Source organism: Petaurus breviceps, unplaced genomic scaffold, assembly GCF_028583685.1.
Source record: "Petaurus breviceps papuanus isolate PSGF00001 unplaced genomic scaffold, PetGlider_PUasm1.0 76, whole genome shotgun sequence".
Lineage (NCBI taxonomy): Eukaryota > Metazoa > Chordata > Mammalia > Diprotodontia > Petauridae > Petaurus > Petaurus breviceps.
The window spans coordinates 29,184,204-29,200,310 of record NW_027186473.1 but is presented as its reverse complement, the minus strand read 5'-3'; the positions used below and the strand labels follow the sequence as shown (position 1 = coordinate 29,200,310).

Genomic DNA, 16,107 nt, shown 5'->3' with positions numbered 1-16,107 from the left:
CAATAGATCCAGTGCTCGTTTCTCATCTGCCAAACAGGTACACTAACGCTTGCACTACCTACTTCATTAAGCTGCTACAAAGAAAATACTTCATAAAACTTAAAAGTCTCATAGCTCAGATACAAAAGGTGCACCTATTACAGTCTTCCATCTCATAAAATTCCTTCATTGCTTCCTTCAAAGCACAGCTAAGGTCTACCTTCTACAAAAAAGCCTTTCCTAACCCTGTCACTTTTTAGCACTTTCTCATAAAATTGCATTTTATTCCTTTGCTGATACTTCGTATCTAATTACTTCTTACAAGTTGTATTCCTATCCAAAAGAATGGAGGCTCCTTAAGGGCAAGGGATGTTTGAATTTTTGCCTTTGTATTCCTAGCATTCCCTTGCTAAATAAATATCTGTCAATTAAATTGAATTACAAAGCTGAATTTTTTTGTCTTGGAAAAAATGTATTTATAAATATGCAAAACCTTTATATCTTTAACTTCTGGGACATGATAAAGTAATTTTTAAAGTGTTTTCCCTTTCCCCATTCACTAGGTACAATTTCTTTGGAAAATTTAGTTGTCTGGCTTATAAGTTATATTTATTATTCTTTTCCACAGAAAATTCGAAGATGTTATTTTCTTGATCTACCTCTGGCTGATCTTGGAGATTTTCCACCTCAGGAAGACCCCAGTCTGCACTACTTGGTTAATCCTGTGATTGGAGCCATCAATAAGGTATAACAGAATCCAACAGGCATTCAACAGGATCTTGGTGTTGCAAGAGTTGGAGAAGAGCTGGCAGGATTGCTTAACTGCCTTTGAACAAAGGTATGGGCTCTTATTCTGGCAGAAGTTGGACAAGGTCCATCTCACATTCCACAGAAATGTAATAGGTTTAGTAAATGAGATCAGGCATAAGAGAAGAAGGATCACATGACAAACAGTAATGGCCTCTCTCACTTCAGGGCCATCACTTGCTACATCTCCTAGTGCCCAAACAGTTTGCTCACTGATGTCTAAGTATGGAGAAGAGAGAGCTCAATCAATAGAGGGACAGGTCTCACATCCACAACTGCCTTAATCTGTTCAGATGTTCCTGAAGCAATGTTTGCCAGGCAACCTCAAACTTCAAGTTAGAGCTACAAGACCATCTCAGAAATGTCACCAGTTTGGAAATGAGTCCAGTATCAACAAACATTTTGGGTGGTTTCCTCTCTCAAGATAACATCTTCCTGACTGCCTGAGTGGCTTTGAAACAGAGTTTTGGGTCATTTCCTTCACAGCTTTGATTATTTCCTCCATTGTAAAATTAACCTCATGAGCCTATTTCTCAGAAAGGAGTGATTGAAGGGTATTAAACATGTTCCTTTTTTTTAAAGATCTATTCCTCTTTCTTTGCCTTGTGAACTTCCACAGTGCACTATACACTGTTGTCTCATTGGCTCTGTATTTTTGCCTCTGTACTTAAATTTTTTATTCTCTTATTTTGGAACCCTGAGGTAGATATGCTGACTGTAGAAGGCTAGACATTCCCAAATTCTCCATAAATATGCACTTAGATACATGTTACTTAAATGTTGATTCAAACTCTTTCAGTGTCTATCCCTTTCCACAATGCAACCTCAATTGTGAATTAAGATGACAAATAACCCTTCCAACAGAAAAGAAAGACATTTAATGCTACAGCCTTGGCCAATCCACATTCTAAGCCACTAAGTTTTCCCTGCCATTGGCATCAAACAAAAAACTTTCACGTATACTAAAAAGTCACTTGAAAATACATCTTGGCATTGCATTTTAAGTTATATACAGCCTCAAGACAAAGATAGATTCCAAGTAACTCAGAATTGGGAACACAACCTAAGCTTTATTTGTTTCTGTGTCCCTGGAAAAGATGGAAATGGACTGAAATCAGGCGGCAAAACAGATGGTTGAGTGGGCCTTGTGAATCTCATCTATCCCTGAGAAGTTAAGAAGTCATTACAGAATCTTTAAAGCACAAAAATCTGTTTTGTTGTTCTTTAAAAATATTTCCAACTCTTTGTTCTACCTGAAATTATGCAGCCTCAAATGTTCTCCCATAAGATCACAGGATTGCTGTCATGCGGAAGTCAGTTTCACTTAGTACTTTGAGGTCCCAAAAGGGTAGAACCGGAATAAATAAAAGTTGCAGAGAAGGGCAGATTTTGATTTGAAGACAACTTTCCAACAATGAAAACTATACCAAGTGGAATGGTCAGTTCAGAAGAGAGCTGGGGGATTCTTTATTGGCAGTACTGTAGAGGGTATTTTTTTTATGATTTATAATGATGGCAGGTCCCAAGAATATCATAATTTATAAGACCAAAAGGGATTTTCTTGTTCATAATAACAATGTACACTGATAATTATAGAAATGAAAATTAAAGCAATTCTCAGGATTCACTTCACACACTGCAAATTGGCAAGGATGACAAGCAATGGAAATAGGTAATGTTGGAGGAAATGAGGGAAAAAAGGCAAATGCTAATACACTGGTGGTAGGGCTGCAAATTGGTTCATCTATTCTGGGTGTGGGTTTGGAATTATTCAACCAAGTGACTAAATTGCCCATACTTTTGACCAAGGTATCCCACTATTGGGTACATACTTCAAGGAGATCAAATACATAAATAAAGGTTCAATACACACCAAAATAGTCATGGTAGCACTTTCTGCAGTAATAAAACCTAGAAATAAAATAGGTAGTCATCTGTTAGGGAATTTTTCAGTCTTCTTACACCCTATTACTTAGTAATCCACTTCATCCTAGCCACCTATGTATTGTTAAACCCTGGATCTCAAGATTACTAACAATTATTTCAGTTCCTTAATATTAAAAAAAAAACACCTTAGACATTCTGTCATCTGACCTCTTATTACTCTCTTTTCCTATGACTTAACCCAGACCTGCACAACATACAATCTACAAACTACCGTGTTTCCCCGATAATAAGACCTATCCCGAAAATAAGCCCTCCCCTTACTGCGTAAGATTCCTCTAACATAAGCCCTCCCCCGAAAATAAGCCCTATTGAGATTGCTACTGTAGTGAAGGTGATTCCCCTGCGCTACACGCTACATTACGGTTCCCCTCTGTATGCACTGTACCCACCCCATGAAACGCATGCCATGCTCCGAGCTGCATCCAATCAGAGCTGCAGCAATGAGCGCGTCATCCTGTTCTTTATTGAATTCATTATTGAATAAAGGTACATTTTTTTGTTCACATTTACCTGTTTATTAAAATTGCTGTCAATATTCATTAAAATAAGCCCTCCCCTGAAAATAAGCCCTCTGGTGTTTTTCTGTCCAAAAAAATAATAAAACAGTGTCTTATTATCGGGGAAACACGGTACTTGCGGCCTGTCAAAGTGTATAGGGCAGCCCTCGAAAAATGTAAAGGATATTAAAACAAAGTAAAGATGTAAAGAGTGTTTTGTCTGACCCCACTTAAGTCACCTTCCACTAGTTACTGTTGTGCCCATCATGTAACTTGGTGGGTAGGGTGCCACTGCACATTGTCTCCTGTTGTCACAGTGGCAACCAACCATTATCAGTCTGAGAGGACCGATTTCATGATAAACAAAAATGTTAAGTAATAAGCATAATTAATTCATAGTAATTGAAATTTTCCCTTTTAAATATGGTTTATTTGCAAAACAGTTTAATTATTAACTATACCTTTACTTGGAAAGTGGGCTGCTAAAAACCTATCTGTGGCCCAATGAAGTTTAGTCTATTTTAATATTGGCCCCTACTTTTGTGAAGTTGTGTAGGTCTGCCTTAACCCCTCATAAAGTAATCCTCCACCCTCTCTGTCCTTCACCCTACTCTGACTACATTCTTCCTTTCCAATATTGGACCCATTGTGAGTCAAACCAACTCCACACTGTCCTCTGCCCCTGAATCTCTCATGCACCTCCCCTACCTCCAATCCCATATCCAATTAACCACTGTCAAACATCTACCCTGGATTATTCTTACTATCTACCTCCTCTGTTCCTTCTCAAGGTACTGAACAATATAAGAGGAAGTCACACAACCAATCTGCTGCATTTGACCCTGTTGACTACTCTCTTCTCTTTGAGTCTCTCTCTTCTCTGGCTTTCTTTGACACTCTTGTTTTTCCTTCTCCTTACTAACCACACTTTCTCAGCCTCTTTTGCTGGACTTTCATCCTCATCACGCCCCTCAACTGTACCCATTTCCCTCCCAAGGCTCTGACCTGGACCCTCTTTTCTCTCTCTTTACTCTTTCTCTTAGTGTCCACACCAACTCTTATGAATTTAATTTTTCTCTCTCTGTAGAGATTATGATCTCTCACAGATCTTTACATTCCACCTGACATTCACTCACCCTCATCCCATATTTCCAATCAGTTGTTAAATATGGCTATTTCCACTTCCATAACATCTGTGAACTCTTTGTGAGTAGAGATTACTTCAATTATTGTATTTCTGTCCCCAGCCCCTAGCACAGTGTGTCGCACATATTAAATACTACAGGAATGCTTGTGGGTCGATTGAATGAATGAATAGTTGAAAAAAACTGGAATATCATTGTTTAGTAGGAAATGAGTTACTATGGGGAATTTAGAGAAATGTTGGAAGAATTGTATGAACTGATGAAGAGAGAAACAGTACTAAAAAAGCAACATGTGCAACTTCAACAACATAAATAAAAATATTTAAAAAAAAATCCAAACTCCAAGTAACTAAAAAACCTGTAATGTTCCAGGAGAAGAGATAATGAAACATGCCTCCCTCCTCTTGGTGGAGAGGTAAGGAACAACTAAGACAGAATACTGAATACTTTAATACATATGATCATTGGGTGAATTGTTATTGCTTAACTGATATTTTGGTTTGTGTGTACAAGAGGAGAATTCGATTCAGAGGCAGAGGGTGTATTTACAGAAATGATTGTTGTGAAAACCAAGTAGCATCATCATAACCCTGTTTTCAAAAAGACAAATGTGTCATTTTAATTGCATATCTTGTTTTATTAGCCCAAGCAAAAACACTAAGCACTCTAATCATCAGTTTTATTAAATTTATAGGAAGGAAAAATGATAAAATATAATTATTGTCTCTGCATCATTTCTAATCCCAGAAAGAGCAAAGGAAAGAAGAAATAATAGGATTGTTGAGAAATAAAGTCCTCTAAAATACAATCTCCCCCTACCCTCCAACTAGCTATTGATAGTTGTTGTTTTGTAGAAGCCTAGATGTTAAAAGGAGAAAAATACATTTCACATTATCATGTGTTTCCCTTCTGGTGCAGAAGAATTCCCTTCAGTATATTTTTCAGTACCTGGTTCACTTTTGCTTCAAATGAGTCAGGCCATGAAGCTTCCTCTACCTCCCTTGAGAGACTTTTTTTTCCCGTTTAATGTATCTCATTATTCTGAATTCCTTCAGATACTCCATTTCAAGTTTTCTTTGCTCAATTTCATCAGGTTACAGACTGTCATTCTAAGGATACCAAGGCACAATGGCCTGTATTCACTTATTTGGAGTGGAAGTTATTGCTGACTTAGTTTTTTGTTGCTTTTTTTTAAACTTATTAACTGTATTTATTTTAGTGGCAGAATTTAGGAATAGATGCTGAACTTCTTATGAGAAAAGGCCTCGATCACATAGGGAAATGTCATCTTTTGATTCAAAAGGCAATAATGACAAAATAGTTGAATCTGTGACATGGGTTACTTAGAAAACTGAAAGCTCCTAATACGGCCACTACCCACTAGAGAATAGTTTAGTCTAAAATTAACTGGCAATGTTTTTTAATGGTGAAATCTATGGTCTTCCCAGCTGCAACGATGGAATCAGTGTCTTACCAAGCCTCAGAGTTAGATGAGCCTGAACACTGTACTATATATAGTAGCATATAATATGGAAGTGCATAATCGACTTCAAATCACAGGAAACCTGCTCAGCTCATGCCCTGCCATGAGCAAATAAAGTTTAAAGTGCAATCAGGTGTCTTGATATGGAGCCTCCATTCTCTAATTACTTCTGAAGAGACTAATGCTTTCACCTAAAATCATCATTTCATGTAAGAAACCTTATTTTTCCATTAAATATTCTTCATAATACATCAAAATAATAGATATGCACCTGAATTCCTAGGCCCTCTATAATTATGAGACTATGTCTTACCTAATGAAACAGTTTTTTATAGTAGATAGAAAGCTAAATCTAAAGTAAGGAAAATCTGGCTTCAAATTTTGAATCCAGTTGTATTAGAAAGAATAGATGGATGTATATTGGCCAAGTTATGGTGTTTAAGAGTTATTGCTGAGATGTGGAGTTTCTTATTAATAATTCCAAAATGTGAAGAGGTACTGGTTGCCTTTAGGGAAGAAATCTTCCATTTGGTGATCTTGAGGCATCATGGTATTTTGGGCAAAGAATTAGATATGGAGTCAGCAAAATCTATAATCCTGCCTATCACTTTTACTATAAGACTCTGGGCATGTTACTAACCTCTCTGAACCTCAGTTTCTTCATCTGAAAAATGATCATAATAATATCTGTTGTTTCCATATCATAAGGAGTTTCAAACACCTAATGACTATATGTGTTAGATGTTAGTATTCGGTAAGAAATCACACAGCACAATCCTTTGTACACATTGAATGAATGAATAAATGAGCTATATTTTTGAATAGACTAAAATTTTTGCTACAAAATGCTAAGATCAGGAAAATTAAATCCTAGCAGGACAAAATGTGAGCCTTGAAATGGGCTAGGGGGACAAGAGGGCTACATTTTTTTCTAGCTTTACCTTACAGCTTTGCTCATGCTGTTTCTCCTATCCAAAATCCTACTACCTATCTAAACTCAACTCAGCTTTCAAGGATTTAATGGAGTCCTAGATATTCTAACAAAACCTCCACTGGCCATTCTAGCCTCCAGTGATCTTCTCTCCTTCCTGGGAATCCAAAAAAGAGCACCCCATGTCTGTTTCTCTTAGCACTTTATCACATTCTGCTTTATTTTGTTAGTTATCATTGTATATGGGGAGTGCTTGACTCCCCCCATAGATTTTGAGCTCTTTGAGGGTAGAAACCATATTATATTTTCTCTGTGGCCATCATAGTGTTTTGCATATAGGAAGTATTCAATAAATGTTTATCAATTGATTGGTAAAAAATTAAGCTACTCAAGCCCTTAATGCCACATTTTGGTTTTTTGCTACATCTGTGGCTATATCAATATAGGAGCACTTCACCCCTATCCAAATATAGTATTGACCTAAGGAATATAAATTGTCCAACTTGTGAAGGGCAACCATGCTGGTTCCAGAGAAGAGCAGCAGCAAGGTGTGATACAAAGGACAGAGGACATATCAACTTTCTAAAAATGTCTGCAGTGAAAACAATCAGGACCTTAGTTAGACATATTATGCCATGGGGGTGAGTAGTCTTTCTTTGTTAGTCCCTTTGGGCAAGGCATCCAAGCTGTGGAACTACCAAAAGCTGAAGACCAGTTTGTAACAAGGTTCTCTTGGTGCTTCCTTAACTAACCACTCTGCCCTTAGATGGGCTATCATTCAGAAATCCTTTTATTAACTACAGGTTATGTGCCCAGATACAAAAACAAAAAATGAAAGCATTCCTGCATTCGTGGAACTCATATTCTATGGGGGGAAGCAATACACATATATGTTAAATATATGCAAAATATTTATTATGCAAGGAGAGGGCACAAGGAATTGTGGAGATCAGGAAATGATAGATGCAGAACATAGTATTGGATCTGAGTTTTGAAGGAAACTTGGGATTGCAAGAGGTGAAGGTGAGAAGAGACTACATTCCAAGTATGGTGGCAGCTAGTACACACAGTATAGTACAGAGGCACAGAGATGGGAAATGGCATGTCAGGTGACTATTGATCAGGTAATTATTCTGAATTTGCCACAAAAAAATGGCAACTTGGCTGCACAAAACACCATCTAAAGGGGATAAATGGGTGCCAAGATTGGAAAAGTAATCCAACCAGAAATTAAAATGCCCTTACACTGAACAATAATACTGCTTATTTGTTTGGGAGTTTCAATCCACTTTTCAATCAATCTGTCTTCATCATCTGCCAATAAATATAAGTCCAATTGGCTTGACAAGATTCCCACAGTTCTGCCTCTATCTAGGCATTCTTTATTCTTAAGAGGTGGAAGAAAAAAGTATTTGAGGTAAATATCAATCAAAGGGAAAAATATATATGATGGCACAGGAACCTGGTCTTGGAGGTTGCAGTATTTATATATTTTAATTTGGGGTGATTTGAGTGAAGAAGCTCTCAACAGAGTCTGGAAACACTAAAGAATTCATCTGTGACCTTAAAAGTGGTCATTGGGGGGAAAATAATATCTTATCTCAAAACCAAAAGTGGTAAAATAATATTCCATTCTCTTTCATAACTGTTCTTTCCATGAACTGCAAAGAGGTAGAGGGCAAATATACTATCCATATGGGGGAAATATGAAAACTCTGAAATCAATTAATGTTGGAGCACTGTTGCTAGGTGACTATTCTAAGTCTGCATGCTTACTGAGGCACATTGCTACTTAGATGGGAAATCCAAGGGAAAGCAATATTTCATGAGTTCATCCCTTAATGAAGAAACAGAATTATTGTAATTTTTAAATGAACAAAGAGAAAGCAATATTTCATAAGTTCACCCCTTAATGAAGAAACAAAATTATTGTAATTTTTAAATGAACATAAAGAAGAAACTGAACTAAAATAGATAAATGAATAATGGAATAGATACATAAATTATATACACATAGATATGAGACACAGTAGGAAAATAAAAGAAAACCAAATGTTCTACAAGAGGCCAAAGTCTCCAGAGAGAGAAGTTGGACTTAGCAAACAGCAGTGATAGACAGTTCCCTCATTGTTACCCCCTTCCCATACGAGTGGTTTTGTCTCTGAGGTTCCCAGAACAGCTGCCACAAAACTTTTTTTACTTATAACACCTGCCAGGGACTGAGTCACTGGGGAAGTGATGGGGGGGGGGGGGGGGGGGGGCGGTCAGGTGCTGATAGTCCTTTTGACAGAGAGAAGACCCAGGCTGCTTTTGGTGACAGTCTCATGTCATATGGATAACAAGTGCTTAAAGAGGGGTGGGGAGGAAAGGGGCTGTGAACTGGAGGCAGACACAGAAGTGAGAAGAAGAAGCTGTCAGATTTAGGAGAAGGTCAGAAATTCAGCAAACCATAGCCACAAGGCACCATGAGGCCACCATTGGCCTCATTTATTTTCATTTCCATTTCAACAAATGGTGGAAAAAGAAGCTCAGTAATACTATTGTAATGTCTAACTCTCTTCCTTCTACCCTTATCTCCAAACTATCTCTAATCCCATTTCCACAGATATTCAGTGGGTGGCATTAATATTTCAAAAGAAAGAATAATGTTACAAGTGACTAATGATTTCAAAAGGAGAGATTCACAAAGTTTATTTCTCTACAGCAGAAATTCTTAAACTGTAATCCATAGATGCCCCCAAAGGGTCCATGAATAGATTTCAAGGGATCTAAAAATTTCAATGGGAAAAAAAATAATGCATCATTATTTCAACATAATCGGATACATTTATAATCTTATATATTTTATTTTATGTATTTAAAACATTATTGTGAGAAGGGGACCACAGGATTTGTTAGATTTTCAAAGGGGTTCATGATACAAAAAAGAATAAGAACTAGTGCTCTAGGTATACAACTCAACAAAACTAGACTGAAAATCCTTCTAAATGCCAGTCACCAAATAGGGTAGGGAAACAAAGTCAAGTAAGACACAGTTCCCAAGAAGAAGTGCAGAGCACAGGGCAGCTAGGTGGTGCAGTGAATAGACACCAGCCCTGGAGTCAGGAGGACCTGAGTTCAAATCGGCCTCAGACACTTAACACATAAACTAGCCATGTGACCTTGGGCAAGTCACTTAACCCCAATTGCCCTACCTTCCCCCCTCCAAAAAGAAAAAAAAAGAAGTACAGAGCAAACCACAGAACTACAACCTGAAGAGAACAAAAGATAAATCCTGGAGAAGTAGAGTCAGAGAATGATACTGTAGGCTTTAATGTGGAATCATATAAAGTAATAGCACTGGAGTTTGAGGTAAGAAAACTTCAGCTCAAATTCAATCTCTGCAACTCATTTAGATAAATCTTTTACCTCTTTAGACCATACTTTCCTTATTACAGAAAAATGTAAGCTCTCTGAGAGTAGGAAATGTTGGCTGTTCTGGGGTTTGTATCATCAGTCCTAGAAAAAGGCTTTTAAAGTAGTAGGTATTTAATAGATCATTCAAGTCAATAAATATTTATTAAGTACCTACTACATGTTAAGCACTGTGCTAAGTTCTGGAAATAAAAAAAGAGGCAAAAGATGGTCCCTGCCCTGAAGGAACTCACAATCTAATGGAGAAGACAGCAAGTAAATAAATACGTACAAATAAACTATATATAGGATAAATAGGAAATAATTTACAGCAATGGAATTAAGAGAGGATGATAAAGTCTGCCTACAGAAGATGAGATTTTAGTTGTGACTTAAAGAAAACCAGAGAAGCCAGGAGGGATAGCATTCCAGGCTTGAGGCCAGTGTCACGGAATCAAAAAATAAGGGGCAGCCTCGAGGGGAGATGGAGGAAGAATAAGGTATAAGAAGGCTAGAAAGGAAGAATGGGGCTAGATTAAGAAGGGCTTTAAATGTTAAACAAAGGATTTTGTATTTGATCCCAGAGGTATTAATGGGAAGCCACTGGAGTTTACTGAGTAGGGGGTAATATGGTTGACCTGTGCTTCAGGAAAATCACTTTGATAGTTGAATAGAGGATGGAATGGAGTAGGAATGGACTTGAGGCAGGCAGATCTGCACTGTGGCTATCTCAACAGTATGAGGTGATGAGAGCCTGAACCAGAATAGTTAAAGTGGAAGAGGAAAGAAGGGGGTATTTTGGAGAGATGTTACAAAGGTCAAAAAGACAGGCCTTGGCAACAGTTCTAATATGAATAATGAGTGATAGTGAAGAGTCAAGTATGACATCTAGGGACTGGGAGCAATATGTTGCCTCCTAAGGTAATAGAAAAGGTAGGGGATGGAGACTGATGAGGTGGAAAGATAATGAGTTTAGTATTAGACATGTAGAATTACAGATGTCTACTGGACATCCAACTTGAGATGTTTGAAAGACAGTTGGGAATATGACATTGGAGGTCAGCAAAGAGGTTAGGTCAGGATAGGTATCTGCATGGAGATGGCAATTAAATCCATGAGAACTGGTGAGGTCACTAAGTGAAGTAGTAGAGAAAGAGAAGAGAGTCCAGGACAAAACTCTTAGGGACACCTATGGTTAAAGGAATTCAGCAAAGAAGGCTGAGGAGTAGTCAGATAGGTAAGAGGAGAACCAGGAAAGAGAGGTGTCCTGAAAATCTAGGGACAAAGGAACATCAAATGGAGAGGGTAATCGATAGCATTAAAGGATGCAAAGAGGTCAAGGAGAATGAGGATTGGGAAAAGGTCAATGGACTAAAAATTTTAAGAGATCACTTTGAAAAGAGTATATTTGGTATAACTAGGAGATCGGAAGTCAAATTATAAAGGGTTAAGAAGAGAGTTAGCAGAGAAAAAGTGGAGGTACCTATTTAGAGGACCTTTTCAAGGTCATAAGGGGCTGAAAAGAAATAGGGTGATAGTGGGAATGGAATGATCAAGTAAGGGCTCTTTAAGAACGAGGAGGCAGTAGGGAAGAAGTCAGTAGACAGAGATTTAAGTGATAGAGTAGGGAGGACAGAGGGATCAATCTCTTAGAGGAAATGGGATGGAATGGGATTACTTAAACTGGAAGAGGGCTATGGATGACATTGAATTGCTAAAATAGGAATATTAGACTGGAAGGCATCTATTGTCTTTTTCAGCTTTAAATTTGATTATCCTGAATGACCCTACAGTAATCCTCCCAGAGAGTTTTCTAGGACTCTGCTAAGCATTAGAGCCATAACCAGGGCAGGACAACAATGGCTTTGTGCCAGTGTGCTGAAAATTAGAAGGTGTTGACAATGCTGTTCCATCTCAAGCCTTGCCTCCTTCCTGCAGGAAACCTTACCCCAGGTAAGCTCCTCTAGCATCACCCTCCTCTTTCCATAGCAGTAAAAATTCCAAGTAATAGTTCTGGTTGTGAGTAAATTTGTCCTCATTCTACTGGCAGTGTTTACTTTAAGTGGATGCAGTGATAAGATCAAGACATCCCAAGGATCAGTTAGAAATGAGAACAGAGAGGGAACATAGAGGAGCCATTAGACTTAAGACACAGATCTTTTAGCAAGTAAGCACTCTCTTACGAATGAGAAAATGATCTCTCTGATTCGACTGTGAGAATGATCCAGGGTTCAATTCAACTCTGAGTCCTGTCCCTGATCCCAGTGGCACATTCCTTTATAGCTTGAAATTTGCCTTCTTGTACCTATATTTATATTAAACCTTCCAACTATTTATTCTGGGTCTTAAACCTGTGCATATCTGGGTGCTAGCTAAATTCCAAGAGAAATCTAACTAATGATGAAATTGGGCTCAGCTGAACTCTCCTACTCACTTGTGATTTTCACTAGTCTTATACAAGCAGATGCAATTGAACTAAGACTCATTTTATGTACACCAGCACTATAGCTAACTAATCTTTGCTCCTGAGACAAGAATATAAAATCCATTCCTATCTCATCCTAATGGCACGGTATACTGGGGATAATAGATACATATTTGTGTTTTTTTTTCTGCACCCCTTTGTGTAGCCACAGCATATGCCTCCCTTGCTTTGTCCTTGTTACGCCTCAGATACACACCTTTGTAAGCCCAAAGGCATCTATGGAATCAAAAGAGCCCTGCTCCTCTTTCTATGGTGGATTGCCAGTGGGAGGACATGCCTCACTGGTAAAGATCAGGGCTTAGCCTCTGTCAACTGTGTTTCAGGCTTCACAATGTGGGAGGAGAGCAAAGTGCAGCAACCCCACTGGATTTCCAGCAGAGTCACTGTTGCCTCTCTCCTGGCATCAGCACTTGCAGGGTCAGAATTATTATTATTGCTTTTCTTAAAAGACCAGTTCAAAATCCCAGAATAATAATTTGCCTCACAAGAATTTGCTCATTATGTACTTACTCCATCTCCTCTGCTCTTTCAAAAACCTTATTTTAGTCACAAGGCATGAAACAATCTCCCTGCATTACTAGAACAGGTCTTTTTTTTCTGTTCCTATGACTGCAAACAGAAACTCCTTATTCAAGAAGGAAAAGGTTATTAAGCTGAGCCAAGTTCTTTCTTATAATAAAATATAAAGATGGAAGGGCTGTGCCTGCTATCATAAGCATGAGGCATGACATGAGAATTGGGAGCAATGACAGTCATACTGGTCCCAAGGGACCAGAGTTGTTGTAAGGATCAAAGGATATCATATATATATATACCATTTTGCAAACCTTGAAGCACTCTGCAAATGCTTGATATTATTATTAAGGACTTAATTTGCTTGGTGACTCTGGGCAAATCACTTAACCTCAAGCCTGTTTCCTTATCTGTAAAAAACAACACCTGTATCTCTACCTCCAAGAGTTGCTGGAAAGCTCATGGAATAATGTATTTTAAAGCACATTGCAAACTTTAGAGGACTATATAAGTGTGTTATTCTCATGTGTTAATTTCCTAATAATGTCTTTTGCCATGAGGTGTTGTTCATTTTTTGCTTTTTGGTGTTTTTTTTTTTAATGTGGGATGCTTGTCTTGTTTATTTTTCAAATGAAATTCAATGAAGATCATGTGACAGTATGAAATCTATCACATGAGGATGACTGCCAAGAGTCTAGCCAGCTTTAAATCTATGATCCTCTGGATCATGAACTGTATTACCATTTGAGGAAATGGATAGTGAAATGTTTTTGTATTTGTGCAGTGACATGGAAATACATTTGAGAGCATAGTGTGGATTGCTACATACTTATTTATCCTTGATATTACTTTACATAAATGTTGTGTTTACATATCTGTGATAGCTGTTCAATAGAATGAAAAATCCTAGAGAAGAGACTTTTGTGTGTGTGTATGCCCAGTGTCTAGCACAGTGCCCTGCACATAGACAGTGCTTAATAAATATTTGATGGCTCGCAGAATGTAATCCCCTTTGAATGCAAGCCCTCTTGCATTTTCATCCTCATATCTCTCAGTCCTTTGCCCATAGTGGGCACATAATAAATGTGTGTGTGGATTTCAATTTAAAGCATCCCAAAGTTCCAAATGAGCAATGCCTTTGTTGGGCTTGATATCTGTTTGTCTTTGTAAGAAGTGGCAAAACTTTTCATTTCCTTCCTTGGGCAAGTCTTTCCCTACTCTCTCCTCTGATCTCCTATAATTGACTTTCTTCCTCTGTTCTTTGTTTTAACATCAGAAAGCTACAACCAAGATGCCTCTTTCTCACAAAACATATTAAAAAACATCCCAAACCTGAAATTTGTCATGAGTTTCTCTTCACTCACCTTTCCTGAGTACATAGATTGTCAGGCCTCTCTTCAAGGGTCCTAGAGTGACCACCTACTTTAATATCTCCTGCGTGAGCCAATCCTGCAATAAAAAGTCCCCTTGGCATTGCTGCAAAATAAAACAGATAAGCTATATTAAGCTATCTCATTGGAAACCATCAGGAAACCAGATGAGCTAATTATGATTTCCTTTCTTTTTCCCAGGAATCTGTTATTCCTAGATGAATGCTGAATAAACTGGGAAGGTTGGTGGCAACCCTTAAGCAATTGACCTTTTACTCTTTTTATTTCATTTGCCCTAAGTGTTAATTGACTTTGAAAAAACAGTATATTATCCTTTGGGTTGGGGGTGGGGAAGAAGGGTAGATCTGATTTGTGCAAGCCAACATCCTACCACATCAAAGCTCTGGTTAAATCACAGTATGCTGGGGCTGAAAGACACCACCATCCAAGACACAGGGAGAAAAAAGCAAAAGAGTCTGAGAATGAAAGAGCATTAATGCCATCTAGAGGGAGAAGATTTCCCAAACACAGCTGTGCTGCCAGAGACATGAGCAGGCCAGCAAGTGGATTTAGCAAGCTTCCTGGGTCCCATGAGGCATCGCATAGTTATTTACCCCAAATGGGCTTCTAGGGGCTCCCTCCACCCTTCCCCAACAGTGGTCTTGGAAAGGAAAATAAGTGAGTCTGAAACCTGAGCGCATGGCACAAAACTCCCTTTAGCTTGCTAAGCAGGAAAAGGGAGCCGGTGGCCACTGATCTATAATCTTGTTCTAGGTCACTGGTCCAGAACTATATTTTGCCTTGTAGAAAACCAAGTTCACCATGGTCATTTCCTGGTGTGGCCTTGCCCGAATGCAATAATAAGGTGTTTATTGTACCCCACAATACAATTCAATGCAAATACAATACAATACAAAACAATTAATACAATGTTCAACAACAAAGAGAAGCAGAGGCAACTATGTTTTTTTTTTTTTATCCACATTTCACCCATCTCCCCAGATTATATTCACACTACAGAAGCATTCACGACCTCCCGTGAGTGAAAGGCTCAGAGAATCAGGAAACTGATGTTCTGCATTGATGCCCAGGTCAGGAATAGCAGGGAAGCAGAGAGTCGTTGGGGGCATAATACTATTTATTTCAAAACCCCAATAGTTTAATGTATTATACAGTCAATAACCCACACAGTACAGAGCTTCGTTTCTAAAGAGCCTGTTCCTCCCTTTTTACTCCTGGGAAAAAGATGTACTTTTTTGCTACCTTCAGGAGCCTTGGAGGAACACTTTCTGTGAATTCCAGCAGCATTCACTACCCTGTAACATCATTATTTAGTGGTTAATCAAAGTGTATCTTGCGATTTTGACCCAACAATGACATTTCTTCCCATTGCATATCCTTGGAATTCTTTTTTATTTTAAATCGTTTTTGTTTGGGGTCTTTTTTCTCCTTCTCCCCCCTCTCCAGGCTTATTAACAACAGAGGTCTAGCAGGGAGCCTTTTAAACTTCATGTGAGACCTATTAGTTTAGTGTTTCTGATTTAATCTGTGGCCTTT

At 38.3% G+C, this 16,107-nt stretch overlaps 1 long non-coding RNA gene and 1 pseudogene across 1 annotated transcript in view; both read right to left on the bottom strand.

The window, feature by feature from the left end:
* LOC138174770 (uncharacterized) overlaps positions 1-14,759 on the bottom strand; it is a 96,458-nt gene extending 81,699 nt beyond the window's left edge. Inside the window, exon 1 of the long non-coding RNA XR_011171816.1 lies at positions 14,545-14,759. This is a non-coding gene — a long non-coding RNA (uncharacterized lncRNA). The remainder of the gene's footprint in view (positions 1-14,544) is intronic.
* On the bottom strand, positions 635-4,193 carry LOC138174876 (importin subunit alpha-8-like; annotated as a pseudogene).
* Positions 14,760-16,107: the final 1,348 nt, after the last annotated feature.